Raw genomic sequence first — 20,914 nt, forward strand, 5'->3', positions numbered from 1 at the left:
CATCATTGATTGCAAATGCCCATAACAGGAAAACGTAGTGGCGAAACCTTAAATTCTTATAACAGTTTTCACAACAGTTTTAACTTTGTCTCGAAACCTGGCAGAAAATCCAAAGAGATTCTGGTCGCATGTGATGTATGTTAGCGGCAAGAAACAATCAATGCATTCTTTGTACGATAGCAATGGACATACTATCGCAGACAGTGCTGCCAAAGCAGATATACTAAACACAGCCTTCCGAAATGCCTTCACAAAAGAAGATGAAGTAAATATTCCAGAATTCGAATCGATAGCAGCTGCCAACATGAGTAACGTAGAAGTAAATATCCCCAGAGTAGTGAAGCAACTAAAATCACTTAATAAAAGCAAGCCTTCTGGTCAAGACTGTATACCAATTAGCTTCCTTTCGGGGTATGCTGATGCATTAGCTCCATACTTAACAATCATATACAACCGTTCGCTCGACGAAAGATCCGTACCCAACGACTGGAAAGTTGCTCAAGTCACACCAAAATTCAAGAAACGTAGTAGGAGTAATCCACTAAATTACAGGCCCATATCGTTAACGTCGATATGCAGCAGTATTTTGGAACATATATTGTGTTCGAACATTATGAATTACCACGAAGAAAACGGTCTATTGAAACACAGTCAACATGGGTTTAGAAATCATCGTTCCTGTGAGACGCAACTAGCTCTTTATTCACGTGAAGTGTTGAGTGCTATTGACAAGGGATTTCAGATCGATTCCGTTTTTCTGGATTTCCGGAAGGCTTGTAACTCTGTACCACACAAGCGGCTCGTAGTGAAATGGCGTGCTTATGGAATATCGGCTCAGCTATGTGACTGGATATTTGATTTCCTGTCCGTAGTAACTGACGGAATGTCATCGAGTAAAACAGAACTAATTTCTGGCGTTCCCCGAGGTAGTGTTATAGACCCTTTGCTGTTCCTTATCTATATAAACGATTTGGGAGACAATCTGAGCAGCCGTCTTCGGTTGTTTGCAGATGACGCTGTCGTTTATCGACTAACAACATCAGAAGATCAAAACAAACTTCAAAACGATGTATAAAAGATATCTGAATGGTGCGAAAAGTGGCAGTTGACCCTAAATAACGAAAAGTGTGAGGTCATCTACATGAGTGCTATAAGGAACTCCTTAAACTTCGGTTACACGATAAATCAGTCTAATCTAAAAGCCGTAAATTCAACTAAATACCTAGGTATTACAATTACGAACAACTTAAATTGGAAGAAACACATAGAAAATATTGTGGGGAAGGCTAACCAAAGACTGTGTTTTATTGGCAGGACACTTAGAAAATGTAACAGACCTAGTAAGGAGACTGCCTACACTATGTTTGTCTGTCCTCTTTTAGAATACTGCTGTGTGGTAGAGGTGGACCAAACGGTTATTCTGGAGTATCCGTTATCACGGTTCCAGTTATTCTTTGATAACAGTCATTTTTAATGGTTATCAATATTTGTCACCCGTGTGGAGTTGCTAGTCTCCCATCGGGCGCCTCCCCAGGTGGCGGATAGGGGAATGCCCACCAGATATGGAGGGTACCGGGGAAATAAAATACCCGGGGTGGACCAAAACAAGCAACTACTGCCTTGTAGTCTAGGTATTGGATTACCAAAGGCTAAAGGAAGAAAACCTTGAGCAAAAATTACCTGGTCCTCCATGTTGGGGGTTAATGCGATGGGCCAACTCCCCATTCATTGGAAAAACCTCACTGGTTAAAAAGCCTATAAGATTACAGCAGGACGGATATAATAGGAGACGAAAAAGGCTAAGAAAACGGACTGTCTTAATTGGTGTATGGAATATACAAGGATTACAAAATAAAGTAGGAGAAGTGATGAAAGAAATGGAGGCTAGAAATCAAGATATTATTATACTCCCAGAAACTAAGAAAAAAGGACGAGGTATTGAACGAATAGGATCATATACACATTTCTATAGTGGTGTCCCAAAAAATCAAAGAGCAAAACGGGGGATATCGATATTGATGAAAAACAAATTCAAAAGAATGGTCACAAACTGGGAACCTATTGATGAAAATCTGATTAAAATTAATATTGATATTCATGGATACAAAATTACTATTATAGGAGTATATGGAATAAGCGAAGATGAACCAATTTGTAAAAAGGATGATTTCTATAATAATTTAAATGGAATGATAGAGGATATCGGGAAAACCAGGGAGATTATTATTGCAGGGGATTTTAACAGTAGAACTGGAAGTAAAATTGGAAATAAAATTATAGGACCATTTGGAGAAAATGTTATAAATGATAATGGTAATAGACTTATTGATATCTGTGAACAAAATTCATTAAAAATATTAAATGGCTTTTATCAACATAAAGAAATACATAAATACACATGGCATAAAGATACATTGAATCAAAAATCAATAATAGACTATATTATAATTAAACAGCAAACGAGGATAAAAATACATGACATAAGAGTATATAGAGGGGTAACTCTTAGCGATCATTATTTGGTAAATTCCAAATTTTTATTCCCCTTCAGAGGAAAAAGCACGGAAGAAAATCGAAATTGTCCTATAGAAAATATACAAACAGAAATCAAAATTCCTAAATATAATTTGAATAGTTTTGAGAATGAAAGCACAATATTTTTATATCAAAAGAGATTAGATGAAAAACTGGTAGAAACAGAGTTTGATAATACCGAAGATCAATATCATTATATTGTAAATAAACTACCTGAAGCCGCCAAGGAAGCTTTAGGAGAAACAGAAGAAACACGTACAAACCATCCATTATACTACTGGAATGAAGAAATTAAAAAGGAAGTGAAATTAAAGAAAGAAAAATATTTAAAATGGTTAAATACCAGAAATCTTCAAGATAAAATAGAGCTTAATGCACAACAAGCGAAAATCCGGAAAAAGGTTGCAGAAGCAAAAAACAAAGTTTGGGAACAGTCATGTCAAAAAATTGAATCCTATATTGGTGGTAAAAGAAACACAGAAGCATGGAAAACTATAAAAAATTTAAGAAGGAATTCTAAAGAAACAACACATATTAAATATATTACTCATGACTCTTGGGAAAAATATTTTAAAAGTTAATTAACAGAAAACAGGGAAGAATACTTGGGAAACCCTGAATATAATGAAATGATAGATCTACAAGCAGAGAATTACATCCGTTTGGAAATAGAGACAGTAAAAACTGCAATAAAATCTTTAAAGAATGGAAGGGCTACAGGCATTGGAGGTATTCCTGCAGAATTATTAAAATTAGGAACAAAGAAATTAATGGAATTGTTAAGAAACCTTTTCGAAAGATGTTTAAATGGGGAAGATGTCCCAAATGATTTGAAAGTAGGATATATTTCAGTGACACATAAAAAAGGAGCAAAAGATGAGTGTAAAAATTATAGGGGAATAACAGTGACCAATACCTTCAGTAGATTATGTGGAAGAATTATTAAATATTTGTTAGAACAAGAATACAAAGAAAAGGAGGCTGAAGAACAAGCAGGTTTTAGAGCTGGAAGATCAACAATTGATCATATCTTTTGCCTACAACAAATTATTGAAAAAAAAAATGGTTCGGGCACAACCTATACATTTAGTATTCATAGATATAGAAAAAGCCTATGATAGTGTGCCTTTATCCAGTTTATGGAAAGCTTTAATATCAATAGGAATAAATATAAGAATAATTAAAGCAATTCAAAATTTATATAAAAATTCTATTTCAAAAATAAAAATTGGTAAATATCTATCACATGGATTCCAAGTCACAAAAGGATTACGTCAAGGATGTAGCATCTCACCTACATTGTATAAAATATATACAGAAGTAACTTTACAGAATTGGAAGAAAAAATGTCACGCTATGGGAATACCAATAAATGATAGAACAATATACTCGTTACAATTTGCAGATGACCAACTGATTATAGCCCAAGACTGTGAGGACATAGAGTATATGACCAGAAAATTGATTCAAGAATATAAAAAATCAGGTCTAAATGTAAACATGAATAAAACAAAGTACATGGTAATTGGTGGAGTGAATGGAGACTTAATATTAGAAGAAGGGATGGGAACAATAACAGCTACTGAGGAATATAAATATTTAGGTGTGAAAATTACAAATGATGGGAAACAGGACAAGGAAATTAGATCAAGAATAAATTCTGGAAAGACGACAATCTCTTTATTGAATGGAATTCTCTGGGACAAACACATAACAACTGATAACAAAATAAGGATTTTTAAAACAATAGTTAGGAGCATTATTACATATGGTTCAGAAGTGTGGACAACAAAATGGCAACTGAAATCAAAATTATTAGCCACAGATAGGATTTCTGGAGACGTTCAGCAAGAATATCAAGACGAGAAAGAATAAGAAATGAAGTAATCAGAGACAAGATGAAATGTAAAAATTCAATTATTGATTTCATCGAGCACAAACAACTTAAATGGTATGGACACATCAGACGAATGGAACAGGAAAGGCTACCAAAATGCATAATCGACTGGGTACCAATTGGAAGAAGAAAAAGGGGACGACCACCTGATACATGGATACAGGGAGTTCAGTCAGCAATGAGGAAGAACAACATTCCTGAAGATTTATGGACAAATAGAGAAGAGTGGAGAACAATAATTAGTGACTTACTGTAATCTAGAATAGGTGCTGGAAAAATGTATTCACATTGTAAATCCAGAATAATAATAATCAATATTTGTCAAGTTATTTTTTACTACCGAATACCGAATACGCCAACGGGGCTACAGTTAAATAACGACAGTTAGAATCCATCAGTTTAGTCATCAGTATAACTGCGAGTGGCGCGAAATGGCAGGAATGTCGTATGAATCGTGTCATAAAATTAGCTAATTAACTCTGGGTACATTTCAGTTGATGTTAGAACGATTATTAGTGTTTCATATTATATGTACGTAGGTTATCAGTCGCTATTAGAAATATTATCCCCTTAGCTGCAACAGAAAGTACGTGGAACTTTGCCACAGCACCACTTAAGTAAAATGTTAACAACATTCGTTTTTAAGTAGCAAGTAATATGTAAACTGAATACTGTAGGTTAAATTCGAAGCTTAATTTCTTGTACTGCTCACTTAATTTACAGCGTTGTAATCCAACAAGAAAAATGTACGTAATTTGACAGATTCGTTTACGCCTGTCCTGTACAAGATAGTCCTATTGGTGACAGTGTGAGTACGCTAATCCAAGTTATTTGTGAGATTTGGAAAACTGCTCGATTTCTCCAGCTACAACATGTCTACAACATATGAAGACATGCAGATCGAAAAGATTTTTCTGCGACTACAACTCGATAATAAATTCAGTTGGGAAGGGCGTACCACAAACGGAGCGAAAGTTTTTAGCATGTAAAAGTGTGTAATACAAATCGTTTACGGTATAAATTCAAGAACATCATGTAGGAACCTGGTCGACAAACTTCGTATTCTAACCACTGCTTCCTAGTATATTTATTCCTTAATGAAATTTGTTGCAAGTATTTCGAACCAATAGCTCAATACATAATATCAGTATTAGAAATACGAACAGCAATCTACATAAAGACCTACAATCACTTACCTTGGTCCAAAAAGGGATCCAATATTCAAGAACACGCATTTTCAATAAACTGCCAGCAAGTCAGGAACCATTAAAAACTTGATTTCAAGTAAAGCACGGTTTACAGAGTGTTTGAAATACTTTTTGACACACAAGTGTGCGATTCCACCGTCTGCTTTGACCCATGACGTCATAAATACGGCGGGAATGGCTATTCTAAGTGTCTCGTATGTCGCCACTACATACACACGGCAACAAACACCAAGATACATATAAATAAGACAATAAAATCTCCCTCCAAAAATACAATCAAACTAACGGGATAACTGCGGGAAGTTGGGGTTTTAGGGTGAGGACAAGCTAAATATAACAGCAAAAATAATACACCACGATCCCAAAACACAAAATCACGAAGAAAAAGAAAAAAAAATTACAACATTCTGCTACACAAACAAAATCTGCAGGAATCGGACACTTCCCTTGAACCATATAGGTCAACCATAGGTGACGATACCAAAACACCAAAACCTACAACTAAAATTATGAAAATTGTAATTGGACATTTCCACTGACCTATATAGGTCAACCACAGATGACGGAATCGGACATTTCTCTTGAGCTGTATAGGTCAACCACAGATGATACCAAAACACCAACACCTACAACTATAAAATGTGAATCACTCATTTCCGGTGACCTATATAGGTCTACCACAACTATTGATTCCAAAAAACCAACACCTACAACTGCGAAAAATATAACCAAAACCACAACCTCAAAAATCCACAAATCAAACATCCCTACATAAATTAAAACGCATTCAACACTCGATAAATATACAAAACATCACAACTAGAAAAAAAAGGAAGGTTCCTTACCACCAGCAAATTCCATCATTGCAAACTAGATCGGCCCGCCCAAACCCCCCCCCCCCCTCCCCCATATACACACACACACACACATTAAACGTCTTATCACACTACAAACAACAAACCAATAACACCAAACGAAAACGCCAAACACAAGAACAAAAAAACTTGATAATTCATTAAAAAAACTTCAAAATCCTACATTTGGAATTACAATCACTGCCGCCAACGTCTTCACACATCCAATCAAGGCTCAAATTAACCCAATACAACACACACACACACACACACACACACACACACGCACACACACACACACACACACACACACATACACACACACACACACACACACATGGGTGGAATCGGATGCTTCCATTGATCCCTTCTCCTACTCTGAGATGAATACCTTAACAGAGACTGATAGACCAGCTTATGTAAAAATTCTGCTGCATTTCAGTTTTGACAGCACTTGATCGCAACAGTCAAGATCAGATATAGTGTGTATGATAAATTTATTAAAAGTGCGTAACTATGTTTTATTCTGACAGTGTATCAATTCTGTAATATATTCACACATTTTGACACTCTCCCAACAAATGAAGAGGATAATAATTATTACATTCAAATGGTTTATGTTACACTTTTTGGCATGTTATTTGTCATTCGCAATGGCCAGCGGCTATTTCTGAAGCAGTACGAAAATATTTGTTCGCTCCAGTAACTATCCTCCATAGAAATATCACCCAGTCAGGAACATAAGCACACAGTTATTCAGTTGCCAGCTTCCAGGTTACCTGTATTGGTAGCCCGCTTACTGCCAGAGAACGAGAACTGTGAGGCAATAACAATAACTGCTGGAGAAAAATACAGATCTCTGACAGTTATTTCCATGTTGTTGTTGTTGTTGTCTTCAGTCCTGAGACTGGTTTGATGCAGCTCTCCATGCTACTCTATCCTGTGCAAGCTTCTTCATCTCCCAGCACTTACTGCAACCTACATCCTTCTGAATCTGCTTAGCGTATTCATCTCTTGGTCTCCCTCTACGATTTTTACCCTCCACGCTGCCCTCCAAATTCTAAATTTGTTATTTCCATAATCGCTCGAATTCCTTATGGTAACTCTCTTTGTACTACCGTCAAAGGAAAATGGACATATAAGGCGGTGGCTCAAAGCAACGACCGTACTTGTTAATGCCTGTACTGCAGCTCCTATCAGCCACCGCTCTGACATAGAGAGCCTGTGCAAGGAGAGAGTGGCCAACCGGACGATACGGCGGCCATTTTTCTGCCAAACTGCGGGCGGGACTTTTGAATGGCCAGTAGTGCAGTAGTGGAGTACACACTCACCGAATCAAAAGCACAAGACAATATGGCAAAATCATTCGTTAAATGCCTTTGTTTATAAGAATAATGTGTTATAACAATTTTCACACAGCCAATTTACAGGTCTGTCTTCAAATTTAACTATGTATATTGCAAATTGTTTTATATGTAGTAAAAAGCAAAAACGACTTACTTCGCATAGATAAGAGTACTTGGTTGGTTTCCACAAAGCTCCTGTTTGATTTATGTCAGCCCTGTTGACTGCGACCGCCCACTGCTTTCGTCTTTCTTCATTGCGTGGAAATGCTAACATGCGAAATCCACCTTCGCCTCTATTGGGACAACCAAATGCAGCACAACCTGGCATCGTTTACGAACGTCTGCAGAACGAACTACAGATGGCAAAAACAATACTGTACAATTACTAACGTGTTTACTTCAAACATGTAGGCCTACCGACTTCATCACAAAACGCTTTATTATTTCAACTCGTATTTAAGATCGCAAACGCTGATTACGTACTGAAAACGATATGCAACTAAATCGAACATGCATGCACAACGCATAACAAGTGTCTCAATAATTCAAATACCTTTTAATCGTTTCCAAAAGTCCTCTGAACTTCAATTCATCTCAAAAGTACGGCGAACATAGGAAGCGCGAGATACTTTTGGAGCCATTTTTCTGCCAAAGCTAATCAACCAATCACGGGCAACTTCACCTATGGCCACTCTCTCTGTATACAGGCTCTGTACTCTGACATTAACATCATTTAATTGTTTCTGCTAAAAGTAACGAAGACGCACGAAATAGTACACAGTTCTTATCAACAGATGGCGCACAGTATCACAGTTATTCCCATGGCCTATAGAACGCCTTCCAAATGGTCAATCCCTCTCCATCGCAGCCTCTCCTATGAGTTGACGCGAAAGCGTAGTATGATAATCGGTCGATAGATAGCGCGAGGCACTGTTGGCAGTTATTGAAATAACTGCTAGTACCAGATGAGCTTTTATCACAGTAGCCGTTACTTCTCAGTAACCGGTTATTTCTATCAGTAAAGTTATTTTCTGCGACCTCTACTGCGCGGTGTAGGATCCTTACCGGATAGGACTGACGGAGTACATCGAAAAAGTTCAACGAAAGGCAGCGCGTTTTCTACTATCGCGAAATATGGGAGAGAGTGTCACGGAAATGATACAGGATTTGGGCTGGAAATCATTAAAAGAAAGGCGTTTTTCGTTCCGACGAAATCTTCTCACGAAATTCCAATCACCGACTGTCTCCTCCGAATGCGAAAATATTTTGTTGACCCCGACCTACGTAGGGAGGAAGGATCACCACGATAAAATAAGGGAACTCAGAGCTCGTACGGAAAGATATAGGTGTTCATTCTTTCCGTGCGCTGTACGAGATTGGAGTAACAGAGAATTGTGAAGGTGGTTCGATGAACCTCCTGCCAGTCACTTAAATGTGATTTGCAGAGTATCCATGTAAATGTAGATGGAAATGTAAAACATATGCTACAGAGCAATGGAAGAACATCACAGTTTCCAGTTTCTGGCCGAGTTTACGACCCAAAAGCGAAACATGCCGTGGCTTCAATGATGATTTGGGCTATCACATCGTGATTTTCATTGGGTTCCATTGTTACTCTATAAGGCTGCGTTATTGCTAATGATTATGTGATTATTTTGGCTGACCATGGTATAATGTTTATTCCCCACTGGTGATGCTGTGTTAAAAGACGACAGGTTCTCCATTCACACAGCTCCCATCATCCAGCACTGCTTTTTTAAGCAGGATGATGAACTGTAGCATCTCCACTGGTACCACAGTCACCAGATCTGAACATTAATGAGCCTTCGTTCTACTTTGGGAGTGCGTGATCGCTACCCACATGCATCATCGTTTCCCGAACTTGTCCCGATTTTGCAGGGCTAGTGGTATAAGATTCCCTTTAAAACCATAATTATCAATTTCGAGAAGAATGAAAGCTACTTTTAGAGTCAGCATTTTTCCTACACCGTGTGGAGTTTTTGCCGTTTCGATACTTTTGTCCACCTCTGCAATTACAGCTGAAGGCCTTTCGTACAGTTGCACGTATGACAGACCTCAGAATTACATTTTTACTACATGACGCATTACAGCAGAAGACTGAGAGCTTTAGTACATTTGCACATATGGCAGACCTCAGAATTATGGTTTTACCGCATGACGCATAGGAGCATTTCTGAACACTCTACAAAACAAATTGATAATAAAGATTCGATGATCCTTTGAATCTTAGCAGTTCGGCAGTTCTCAACATGATACGTGAAAGTGAAGTCTTCAATATACACCAAAAATACTTGCACAACGACTTAGCACCTGTGGGCAAACTAATCTATTAAATCAAAGAAAGGTACAAGGAATGATTGTACCGGCGATCTTTAGTGTTACATACAGAATATCCACAGTGCACTACTCCATTATGCCTCACCGAGACTTTAACGACCACACAGAAATAAAATACACGAAAAACTTTTGCCTTATTTGCAGTGTCCCTCGATATTTCCTCTACGGGAAAACGTTATTATTGCCGTGTGTTTCATCTTAATCAGGAATGTACAATAGATGGCTGAAAAGTTTTAGGTCTGGCAGAAAGATGGTACTGATCTCTGAGAAATTTTTGTTTATGTTGGCACAAGTAGTGCATTAACGTAAGTCATGTGCCAACCTGATCTCCGTTACTTTCAAATAAAAACTGGCGTGCTGCTCTGTCTCTACACGATTTGCTACTGACGCTTTATCGCTAAAGTGGTATATCCAAAATTGGTGAAGATTTATAAGGAGTCTGCTGCATCAGTTTGAAAATGTAAGTTAAAATTGAAATCACATCACTTGAGATAATAGTGGTGCACAAGATGTGTGTGGTGATTGGATTCTAAAGGTCTATGACATAACTAACACCATAGGACGGAAAAGAATGCTGTTAATTTTGCGTGAAGAATTCATTATGAAAAGCCTTTACTCAAAATGTCCGCCTGCGTACCTCAGTGGTATGCGTGAATGACTGCAATGTGGAGGAACCGGTAACGATTCCCTGTACTACAAAGGATTTTTCACTAGCGGGAGGAGTAGTATGGGGTTCACTAATTCTCGTGATGCTAAGAGGAGTTACTCCAACGAGAAGTAGCGGCTCCAGATCTGGGAAGTCGGCAAAACGGGCCATAGGGCGGTGTGCTGACCACATGTCACTCCACACCGCATCCACATGACGCCCCAAGGAAGAGGATCCCATGACGACCACCCGACATACTATGGTCGTTTAGTGGACGTTAGCGTTTTAACTACCCCAGATGAATTTCGTATTTCTGGGATACTTTTATTTATTTATTTATGCTTAGAGTAATCAGTCTTCTGACCCTTCTCATTGTCAGTGTTGTTCACATATTCCTTTCATCTCCGATTCTGTGGAGAACCTCTCCCTTATCAGCCCACATTATTTTCAACATTCTTATGTAGCACCACATCTCAGATGCTTCTGTTCTCTTCTGTTCCTGTTTCCCACAGTTCATGTTTCACTACCATGTAATGCTGTGCTCCAAATGTACAGTCTCAGAAATTCCTTCTTCAAATTAAGACCCATGGTCGATACTAGTAGTCTTCTCCCGGCAAGGAATGCCCTTTTCGCCAGTGACAGGCTACTTTTGCCCCGATTGCTCCATCTGTCATTGGTCATTTTGCTGCCTACGTAGTAGAATTCCTACTGCCTAGGTAGTAGGAAGTAGAACTTCATCTACTTCATGGCCATCAATTCTTATGTTAAGTTTCTCGTTATTCTCATTTCTGCTACTTCTCATTACTTTCGTCTTTCTTCGATTTACTCTCAATCCATATTCTGTACTCATTATACTATCCGTTCCATTCAGCAGATCATGTAATTCTTCTTCACTTTCACTCAGGATAGCAATGTCATCAGCGAATCATAGCATTGATACCCTTTCACCCTCAATTTTAATTCCACTCCTGAGCCTTTCTTTCATTTCCATCATTGCTACTTCGATGTACAGACTGAATGGTAGTGGGAAAGACTACATCCCTGTCGTACACCTTTTTTAACCCGAGAACTTAGTTCTTGGTCGTCCAGTCTTATTATTCCCTCTAACTCTTGTACGTATTGTATATTAACCGTCTGTCCCTGTAGCTTATCCCTATGCTACTCAGAATTTCTGGCAGGTTGCTCCGTTTTAAATTGTCGAACGGTTTTTCCAGATCGACAAATCCTATGAACGTGTCTTGATTTTCTTTAGTTTTTGTTCCATTATCAACGGCAATGTCACTAGCCTCTCTGGTGCCTATACCTTTCCTGAAGCCAAACTCATCGTCATCTAACACATCCTCAATTTTCTTTTCCATTGTTCTGTATACTATTCTTGTCAGCTGTTAAGCTGGTTGTGTAATATTTCTCGCACTTCTCAGCTCTTGCAGTCTTCGAAATTGTGTGGATGGCATTTTACAGAAATTCAGATGGTATGTCGCCAGACTCATACATACTACACACCAAACCTACACACCAAAGTAAATGGTCGTTTTGTTGCCACTTCCTCCCAATCATTTTAGAAATTCTTATGGAATGTTATCTTTCCGGCTTATTTGATCTTATATCCTCAAACACTCTCTTAAATTCTTATACTGGAGCACCTATCTCTTCTAAATCGCCTCCTTTCTCTTCTTGAGTTACATCAGACAAATCTTCCCCCTCATAGAGCACTCTTTCCACCTATCCGCCCTCTCCTCTGTATTTAACAGTAGAATTCCCGTTCCACTCTTAATGTTACCATCCCTGCTTTTAATTTCACCAAAGGTTGTTTTGAATTTCCTATATACTGAGTCAGTCCTTCCGACAGTCATTTTTTTTCTGTTTCTTCACATTCCTCATGCAGCCATTTCGTCTTAGCTTCCCAGCACTCCCTGTTTATTTCATTCCTTAGCGACTTGTATTGCTGTATTCCTGAACGTTTCTGTACTTCCTCCTTTCATCTATCAATTGAAGTATTTCATTCGTTACCCATGGTTTCTTCACAGCTACCTTCTTTGTATCTACAGTATGTGTTTTTCCAATTTTCGTGATTCCCGTTTTTAGAGATGTCCATTACTTTTCAACTGTACTGCCTGCTGAGCTATTCTTTGTTGCTGTATCTGCAGCCTTAGAGAATTTTAAGCGTATCTCTTCATTCCTTAATACTTACCACTTCTTGCCGATTGATTCATCACTACTATGTTGTGATCTGAGTCTGCATCTGCTCCTGGGTACGCCTCACATTCCAGTATCTGATTTCGGAATCTCTGCCTGAGCACAATGTAATCTAACTGAAATCTTCCCGTGTCACCCGGCATTTCCAAATTATACGTCCTTCTATGATGATTCTCGAACAGAGTATTCGCTATTACTATCAGAAATTCGCTACAGAACACAGTGAGTCTTCTCCTCTGTCATTTCTTGTGCCAAGCCCACATTCTCCAGGTAACCTTTTCTTCTACTCCATCCCCTACAACTGCATTCCAGTCCCCGATGACTATTAGATTTTCATCTTCCTTTACGGACTATGTTACCCTTTCAATGTCCTCAAATATTTTCTCTATCTCTTCATCTTCAGCTTGCGACATCAGCATGTATACCTGAAATATCTTTGTTGGTGTTGGTTTGCTATCAATTGTTATAAGAACAACCGCATCACTGAACTGTTCACAGTAGCACGCTCTCTGCCCTACTTTCCTATTTATTACGAATCCTACTTCCGTTATACTATTTTCTGCTGCTGTTCATATTACCCTACAATGTTATAGCCAGAAATCATTGTCTTCTTCCCATTTCACTTCACTGACGCCAGGTATATCTAGATTGAACCTTGGCATTTTCCTTTTCAGATTTTCCAGCTTTCAAACTTCCGACATGCCACGCCCCGACTCGTAAAACGTTATCCCTTCGTTGGTTATTCAGTCTCTTTCTCGCGTTGTCATCTCCCCCTTGGCACTCCCCTCCCAGAGATCTGAATGTGGAACTATTCAGGAATATTTAGCCATTGGAGAGAACATCATGACACCTTTTTCAATCACAGGCCAAATGTCCTTTCGACACATCTTCATGTGTCTTTAATGTGGTGGTTTCCGTTACCTTTTTCATCTTCAAACCGTTGATCATTGCTGATTCTTTCGCCTTTAATGGCAGTTTCCCACCAGAAGGACAAGAGAGTGTCCTGAACCTCTGTCCACTCCTCCGGCCTCTTTGACGACACCTTTGGCAGAATGAGGATTATTTCTTATGCTGGAAGTCTTCGGAAGCCAATCCTCAATATTAATCATAATTTAAGCGGTAGCGGGTTCGAACCCAGGACGGAAGACATTTTATTAAAAATTCAAAGACACTACCCGTAGCCCAAGGATTACGTTGGTTACTTAGTAAAAATCCATCGAAAAAGAGTTTTTTGAGCCAGTTCTTTCGTAGATTTACAACATTTCCTTCAGATTCTTCCTACGACCTTCAATTTTGTATATTTATTCCCAACTCTTAGTTTTGTATGGTCATTCCACGCACAGTGTCTCCGAATCGTTCCTCTTACACATTTTACGGTAGTTACTGTTTACAGCAGTTCGTCACCAACAACATAATTGTACCATAGAAGATTTCTTTTCCAACGTATGCACAGTATGTTACATTTATTTACATTCAAGGTCAACTGCGACTCCTACACTTTTCATCAATCACCGGTAGGTGTTCGCCAAAGTGTTTTAACGCTGCAACCTTCTTACAGACAACCACATCACATACAAACAGCCTCATGGAGCTCGTGGCCATCTCCACTAGATAATTTATATACGTATTGTAAACAGTTACAGTTGCATCTCACCACGTTGGGGTATTCGTGCAATCAGCATTACTTAGGTCGATTTTGTTCCGACAGGAGAGATCTGCTGCGTTGTATCTGCAAGAAACGCTTGTATCCAATCAAAAATCTGTTCTGATACTCAGAAGGATCCTGTTCTTTTCAGTAAACAATTGTGTAGGACTGCATCAGTTGACTTCCTGAAGTCAAGGAGCATGGCATCAATCTGAACGCGACGTCTACAGCGCTGTGAATCTCATAGACAAACATATCAAACTGAGTTTGGCAAGATCTCTGCCTTTGGAATCAATATTGATTTTTATAAGGCAGATTTTCTTCTCCTAGAACGTCATAATACATGGGGAAAAAAACTTTTTCCACAACTCTACAACAGATTGACGTCAGCGATATAGACAAAAAATTATGTGCCTCTGTCATATGCACCTTCTCGAAAACAGAAAAGATGTTATTGTTGTGGTCTTCAGTCCTGAGACTGGTTTGATGCACCTCTCCATGCTACTATATCCTGTGCAAGCTTCTTCATCTCCCAGTACCCACTGCAACCTACATCCCTCTGAATCTGCTTAGTGTATTCATTTCTTGGTCTCCCTCTACGATTTTTACCCTCCACGCTGCCCGCCAATGCTATATTTGTAATCCCTTGATGCCTCAGAACATGTCCTACCAACCGGTCCCTTCTTCTTGTCAAGTTGTACCACAAACTCCTCTTCTCCCCAGTTATATTCAATACCTCCTCATTACTTATGTGATCTACCCATCTAATCTTCAGCATTCTTCTGTAGCACCACATTGCGAAAGCTTCTATTCTCTTCTTGTCCAAACTAGTTATCGTCCATGTTTCACTTCCATACATACAGAAAAGATAAAAATGTGAAAACAAAGGTGTCTGATAACGAATTGTAGATGTCTGTCAATCTGTCTACATACCAAAACATCAAGTCCTGCTCCGCTGTGGTATAACACTGCTTTATACATGCCTCCAAATCTACACACCAGACGAGGTACCATAGTGGTAGAACACTCAGTTTCACCTCCACACTCACCTACACACTAAGCGAACTACAGTGTGGTTTAACGCTGTATTACACCTCTCTCCACAAAAAAAATGTTCAAATGTGTGTGAAATCTTATGGGACTTAACTGCTAAGGTCATCAGTCCCTAAGCTTACACACTACTTAACCTAAATTATCCTAAGGACAAACACACACAACCATGCCCGAGGGAGGACTCGAACCTTCGCCGGGGCGAGCCGCACAGTGCGTGACTGGAGCGCTTTAGACCGCTCAGCTAATACCCCGCGGCCCTCTCTCCACACCTACACATCAAATGACGGATCACTGTAGTAAAATACTGGATTCCACTTGTCTCCATAACTGGGTCCAGAAAGAGATTCCACAGTGGTTGAACAATGGGCTCCACTTGTCTACACACCTACACACAAAGTGAATTACCGCAGTTATAGAACACTGGATTTCGCCTGTCTACATACCTATATGTTTAGTGAGATATCACAGTGGTATTCCACCTATCTTCAAACTTACACACTGAGTGAGGTTCCCCAGTTAATGAACACTGGTTACCACTTGTCTCCACACTTATACACCGAGGGAGATACTGCTGTGGTAGAACACAGAATTCCAACTGTCTCAACACCTCCGCACCAAGAGAGGTATTGCCTAGTAGAACATTGGATTTCGCCTGTCTACACACCTACACCCCAAATGACGTATCACAGATGTAGAACACTGCGTTGCACCTGCTTCCACACACACGCACCAAGTGAAGTACTGTAACGATAGAACACTAGATTCCACATGTACACATACCTACAGACAAAGTGATGTACAACAATGATAGGACGCTGGATTCCACCTGTCTCCACCCCTATACACCGACTAAGATACCACAACGGTAGAACAATGGATACCACTTATCTCCACATTTAGTGAGTTTCTGTAATGACAGAACCCTGGATTCCACTTGTCTACACAACTACACATAATGCGTCTTACTGTAGTGGTAGAGCACTTGTCTCCACACTCTCACACTGAGTGAGGTACCAAGTGCAGGAACAGCGGATCCCAGATATCTCCAAATCTAAACACGAAGTGAGTTACTGCAGTGGTAGAACACTGGATTCCACCTGCCTCAACACCTTCTCACCAAGTGAGGCACCGTAACGGAAGAACACTGGATTTAACTTCTCTACAAACTTACACACTAGGTGAATAACTGCAATTCTGCATCACCGGATTCCACATGTCTCCACACCTACACACCAATCGTTATAGCACAGTGATAGAATACTGGATTTCACCTGTCTACACACCTACACACTGAGTACTGTAGCGGCAGAAAATTAATACGCTTGCACTGCCTGGAAAAATACTCTGCATAGTTAATGTGACTTGCTTATACTGGAGAAGCACAAGCAAATAAATATTTTCCATGAGTAACCTGCATGATTTGTCGCTCAATCAGAGTGGAACAGGCCACGAGAAAGTGTGTGGTTCATCATGTGAGCAGGAGTAACCCCACGGAAACAACTCTCACGGCTGATGCTCTGGTGCTCAAAAATGCAAACTCAGACGACCTTGCAGTTCTAACCTGTGCTCGCCTCTATTATAGTTACTCGTCGTACTCCACAAGGCTTTGCAAGCTGCACTATTTCCCACGAAACCTCGATGTACTTTAACTGCGCATCTATGTGTGTGTATGAGTCTGGGCCTATCTGACCATTACCATCTTATCTTTGAAGTGACACACAGTTCCATCCATTATGGCCACAGATAACAATTCCCAAATGTCTTAGTGGTCCATCAAGTTTACAGACTGTCAATAGCTTCGTTATTCAATAAGAAGGCAATAAAGATCAAAAGATCAAATATTTTTAATTTAAAGAAAAATCCATTAAAGATTTGATAGCCCCGTAAGCTCTTCTAGAAATAAGATCCTAAATTTAGAAGCCTACCATGAGCCGAAGTAAAGACGAGGAACAACATGGGCATAGTAAGAAAATGGCAACATAACAACACGATCTAGGAGTGTTTTTTTATAGGCTATTGGTTTTCATTTATTGTACCCTCGTGCGTAAAGGCAGTGTACTATCATCCTACAGGCTTTAGAGTTCTTGACATTTATCTCCAATGGACCGAGTATCTTTAGCTCGGTTACTTCTGTTTTTGAATTTATTTGAAAATCGTGAGTGATGCCAACTGTCAGATTTTATAGAGGACATTAAACGTAGTTATCCATCAACATGTAGCATGTCCACATAAAAAACGGTATCGTGATACTTATTAGTCGGTTACGCTGGACGCTTAAAGGTATTTATAATAATGCAGTAATTTTTTAAAGTAATATATATGGAAGAAGCAGCGACTCCCCAATGCAAATGCGTGGCCCTTCGTCAAAAGGCAGAAAGCTGTAGCGATGCCTGACTGCCTTCCGCTCCTCAGAACTGCTCTGGGTCGAATTTCTGAGGGCTTCGAAAGAACTTCCTGTCATGAAGGAGTTACATGACTGGTATGACCACCTTACTTCCTTTCCCCAACACACAGTCATATCCTGGCAGTTTATAATCTTTCGCCACGACACGATTCATGAAGTGGAGAAGTCGCGTCTTAGTGACTATTTCTCAGTGGCGCTCCTCGTAAAGTCTTAAATCTCTCCATATATGATAGCAATAGTCCCAACAGAAAAGAAAAGCTTTGTCATTCACTAGTACCTAAAATATTTGGTTTATGGCCAGCGTTCTTATATAACAGGTATCAGGGTGGAATCTATGAGCAATACAGTGAACGAATTATTTTTCTGAGAATTCAAAATTAGGCAACATCCACCATTATCATACCTATTTCCATGCCCACATCACAAGCCAATGACGAGAAGACAGAGTGAATGTACGTAGAATTGGAAAAATTGATAAAATGTGAGAAGGGAATGAGAGTTTGATAGTTTTAGGTAGTTAGAACGTAATTACACGAAGGGGAATGGAAGGTAAGGTTACTGCGGAACAGTCGACCCATAAGCAGTACTCGATGCATTCGACATTCGAGTGAAATCCGTTAAGCTTGCGAGAGGAAACAGAACCATCTGTGTCAGTGGTACTCAACAAGTCCCTAAAGCCAACTAACGGGCGTTCCAGCTTTCATGGTGGACGGTAGGCGGTAGAGATTTAAAAAATATTTTCATTAGGCTTTCATAAAATTTTTACATAAAGTTAATACCTATTATTACATACCTTAACTTGCCATAACTATGCTTTGTAAATTTAATGAATTAAAATTACTTTGCATCTTTATAAATAATTGTCACTGTGGAACAGGTGAGCGGTAGAAAATTGTACTAGTAACATAAATACAGAAGTGAGTGGAAGGTAAAAAACAGTTGACTACCCTTGATCTATAAAAACAATTTAAGAGACCACCTGAGCGTCCTTATTAGATTGTTTGCAGATGATGCTGTCATTTACTTTACAGTAAAACCATCAGAAAATCAAAGCCAAATGCAAAATGATTTATATAAAATATCTTTATGGTGCGAAAAGCGTGAATTGTCACCTTCTAAGAAAGCGTGTGATATCATCGACATTAGTACCAAAGGAAATGTATTAAATTTTGGTTACACGATATATCATACTGATTTAAAGGCCGTCAATTCAACTAAATACCTGGGAATTAAAATTACGAACAACTTAAATTCCAACGATGACAGAGATAATTTTTTGAGAAGGCTAACCAAAGACTTTGTTTAAATGGCAGAACACTTGGAAGATGCAACAGGTCTATTGAAGCCACTGCCTACACTACGCTTGTCCGTCTTTTGCTACAATATTGGTGTACAGTATGGGACCCTTACCATGATGGTGTACATCCCAAAAGGCCAAAGAAAGGCAGCTCGTTTTTGTATTATCGTGAAATAGGGTGGAAAGTGTCATGGATATAGTAGAGTAGGGGAGGTGATCACTAAGATTTAAAAGTGGCATACCAGTTGTCTCAGTCTACCTTCCTCAGCACCTTTAAAAATTTTTTCAGAAACGGTTGGCATGCAAACATATTCGCAATTTCTTATGCTGAGACAGAAGAACACAGTGGTGGTGGCAAATAGATGGAAAAGTAATGAATTCTGGAAGATAGTAGACAATGTTTGTGTCATAGAAAGAGAGAATGTGGCAATTGCAGTATGTCCCACACCGGCAGTGGCATAGAAAAAAGCTAGGAAGAGAGTGAAGTAGAAAGTTCTGGGTTACAAGGAATAAAAAGAAAGAGAAAGTGGAAGTGCATGAAAGGCAGTGATAATGAGAGACAGAGTGTATGAGAATGACAGAGAGGAAGAGAGAGATAGTGAAAATGAGAAGAGGCGGTAGCATTAGGAATTAAGGAATGGGATAGCAGAAGTAAAAGAGTGGAAGAGGGAGACAGTGACTATGAGAAGAGACTGTAATAGTAGGACACAAGGAGAAGAAGGGGACTCTGGCTGTAACACAGGAGACACAGAGAGATACAATGAGTTGTGTTGAATGAGTGAATGGGAAAGGGTAAATGTGAGAGGCTGGGTATGAGCGACATATAGAGATGGGCTACTGTGAGTGAGTTGCACATTAAAAAAGCATTAATATGTTAGCATACCAAAACTTTTGGGGAGTTTTTAAAGGTGCTGAGAAAGGTAGAATGAAGCAGCTGGTACGCCACTTTTCAGTCAGAATCATTTACATAAACAGGAGCGTATTTGTATTTTTGTACTCCGACAGGAGCATTTTTCTGCTGGTTGTTCCTTTATCATTTATATCCAAGACTGGAGTAAAAGCATTTATAAATCTAATACTTTTGATGTCTATAGCAAACTAAACAGCTCTCTTCCTTTCATATACAGTAACTGATGCCTGAACATGAATGATTAATAACAAATTGGGTTAACGTTACGTGAAACATCTTCTTGGAATTGTAAGAATGAGATCAATACTTTCTGCCTTTCTTCAGGTGCTTTTGGAGTAAACCTTGTTATATTCAGTGGCTGAAAACATGAGAGCAAAGTTGCTTTGTGGCAAAACGACTGAAAATGTACAGTTCTGAATAAATGAAGAAAAAAAAGGGCATATCTCTTTCTCTCCACACCTACCCACTCACCCACCCACCCACCTACCCACCGAACAACCCACCAACCCAGCAGCCACGAAAATTTCACAAGTGCACAAGTCGGCACTACAAAATATTTCTATCT

Source organism: Schistocerca americana, chromosome 5, assembly GCF_021461395.2.
Source record: "Schistocerca americana isolate TAMUIC-IGC-003095 chromosome 5, iqSchAmer2.1, whole genome shotgun sequence".
NCBI lineage: Eukaryota > Metazoa > Arthropoda > Insecta > Orthoptera > Acrididae > Schistocerca > Schistocerca americana.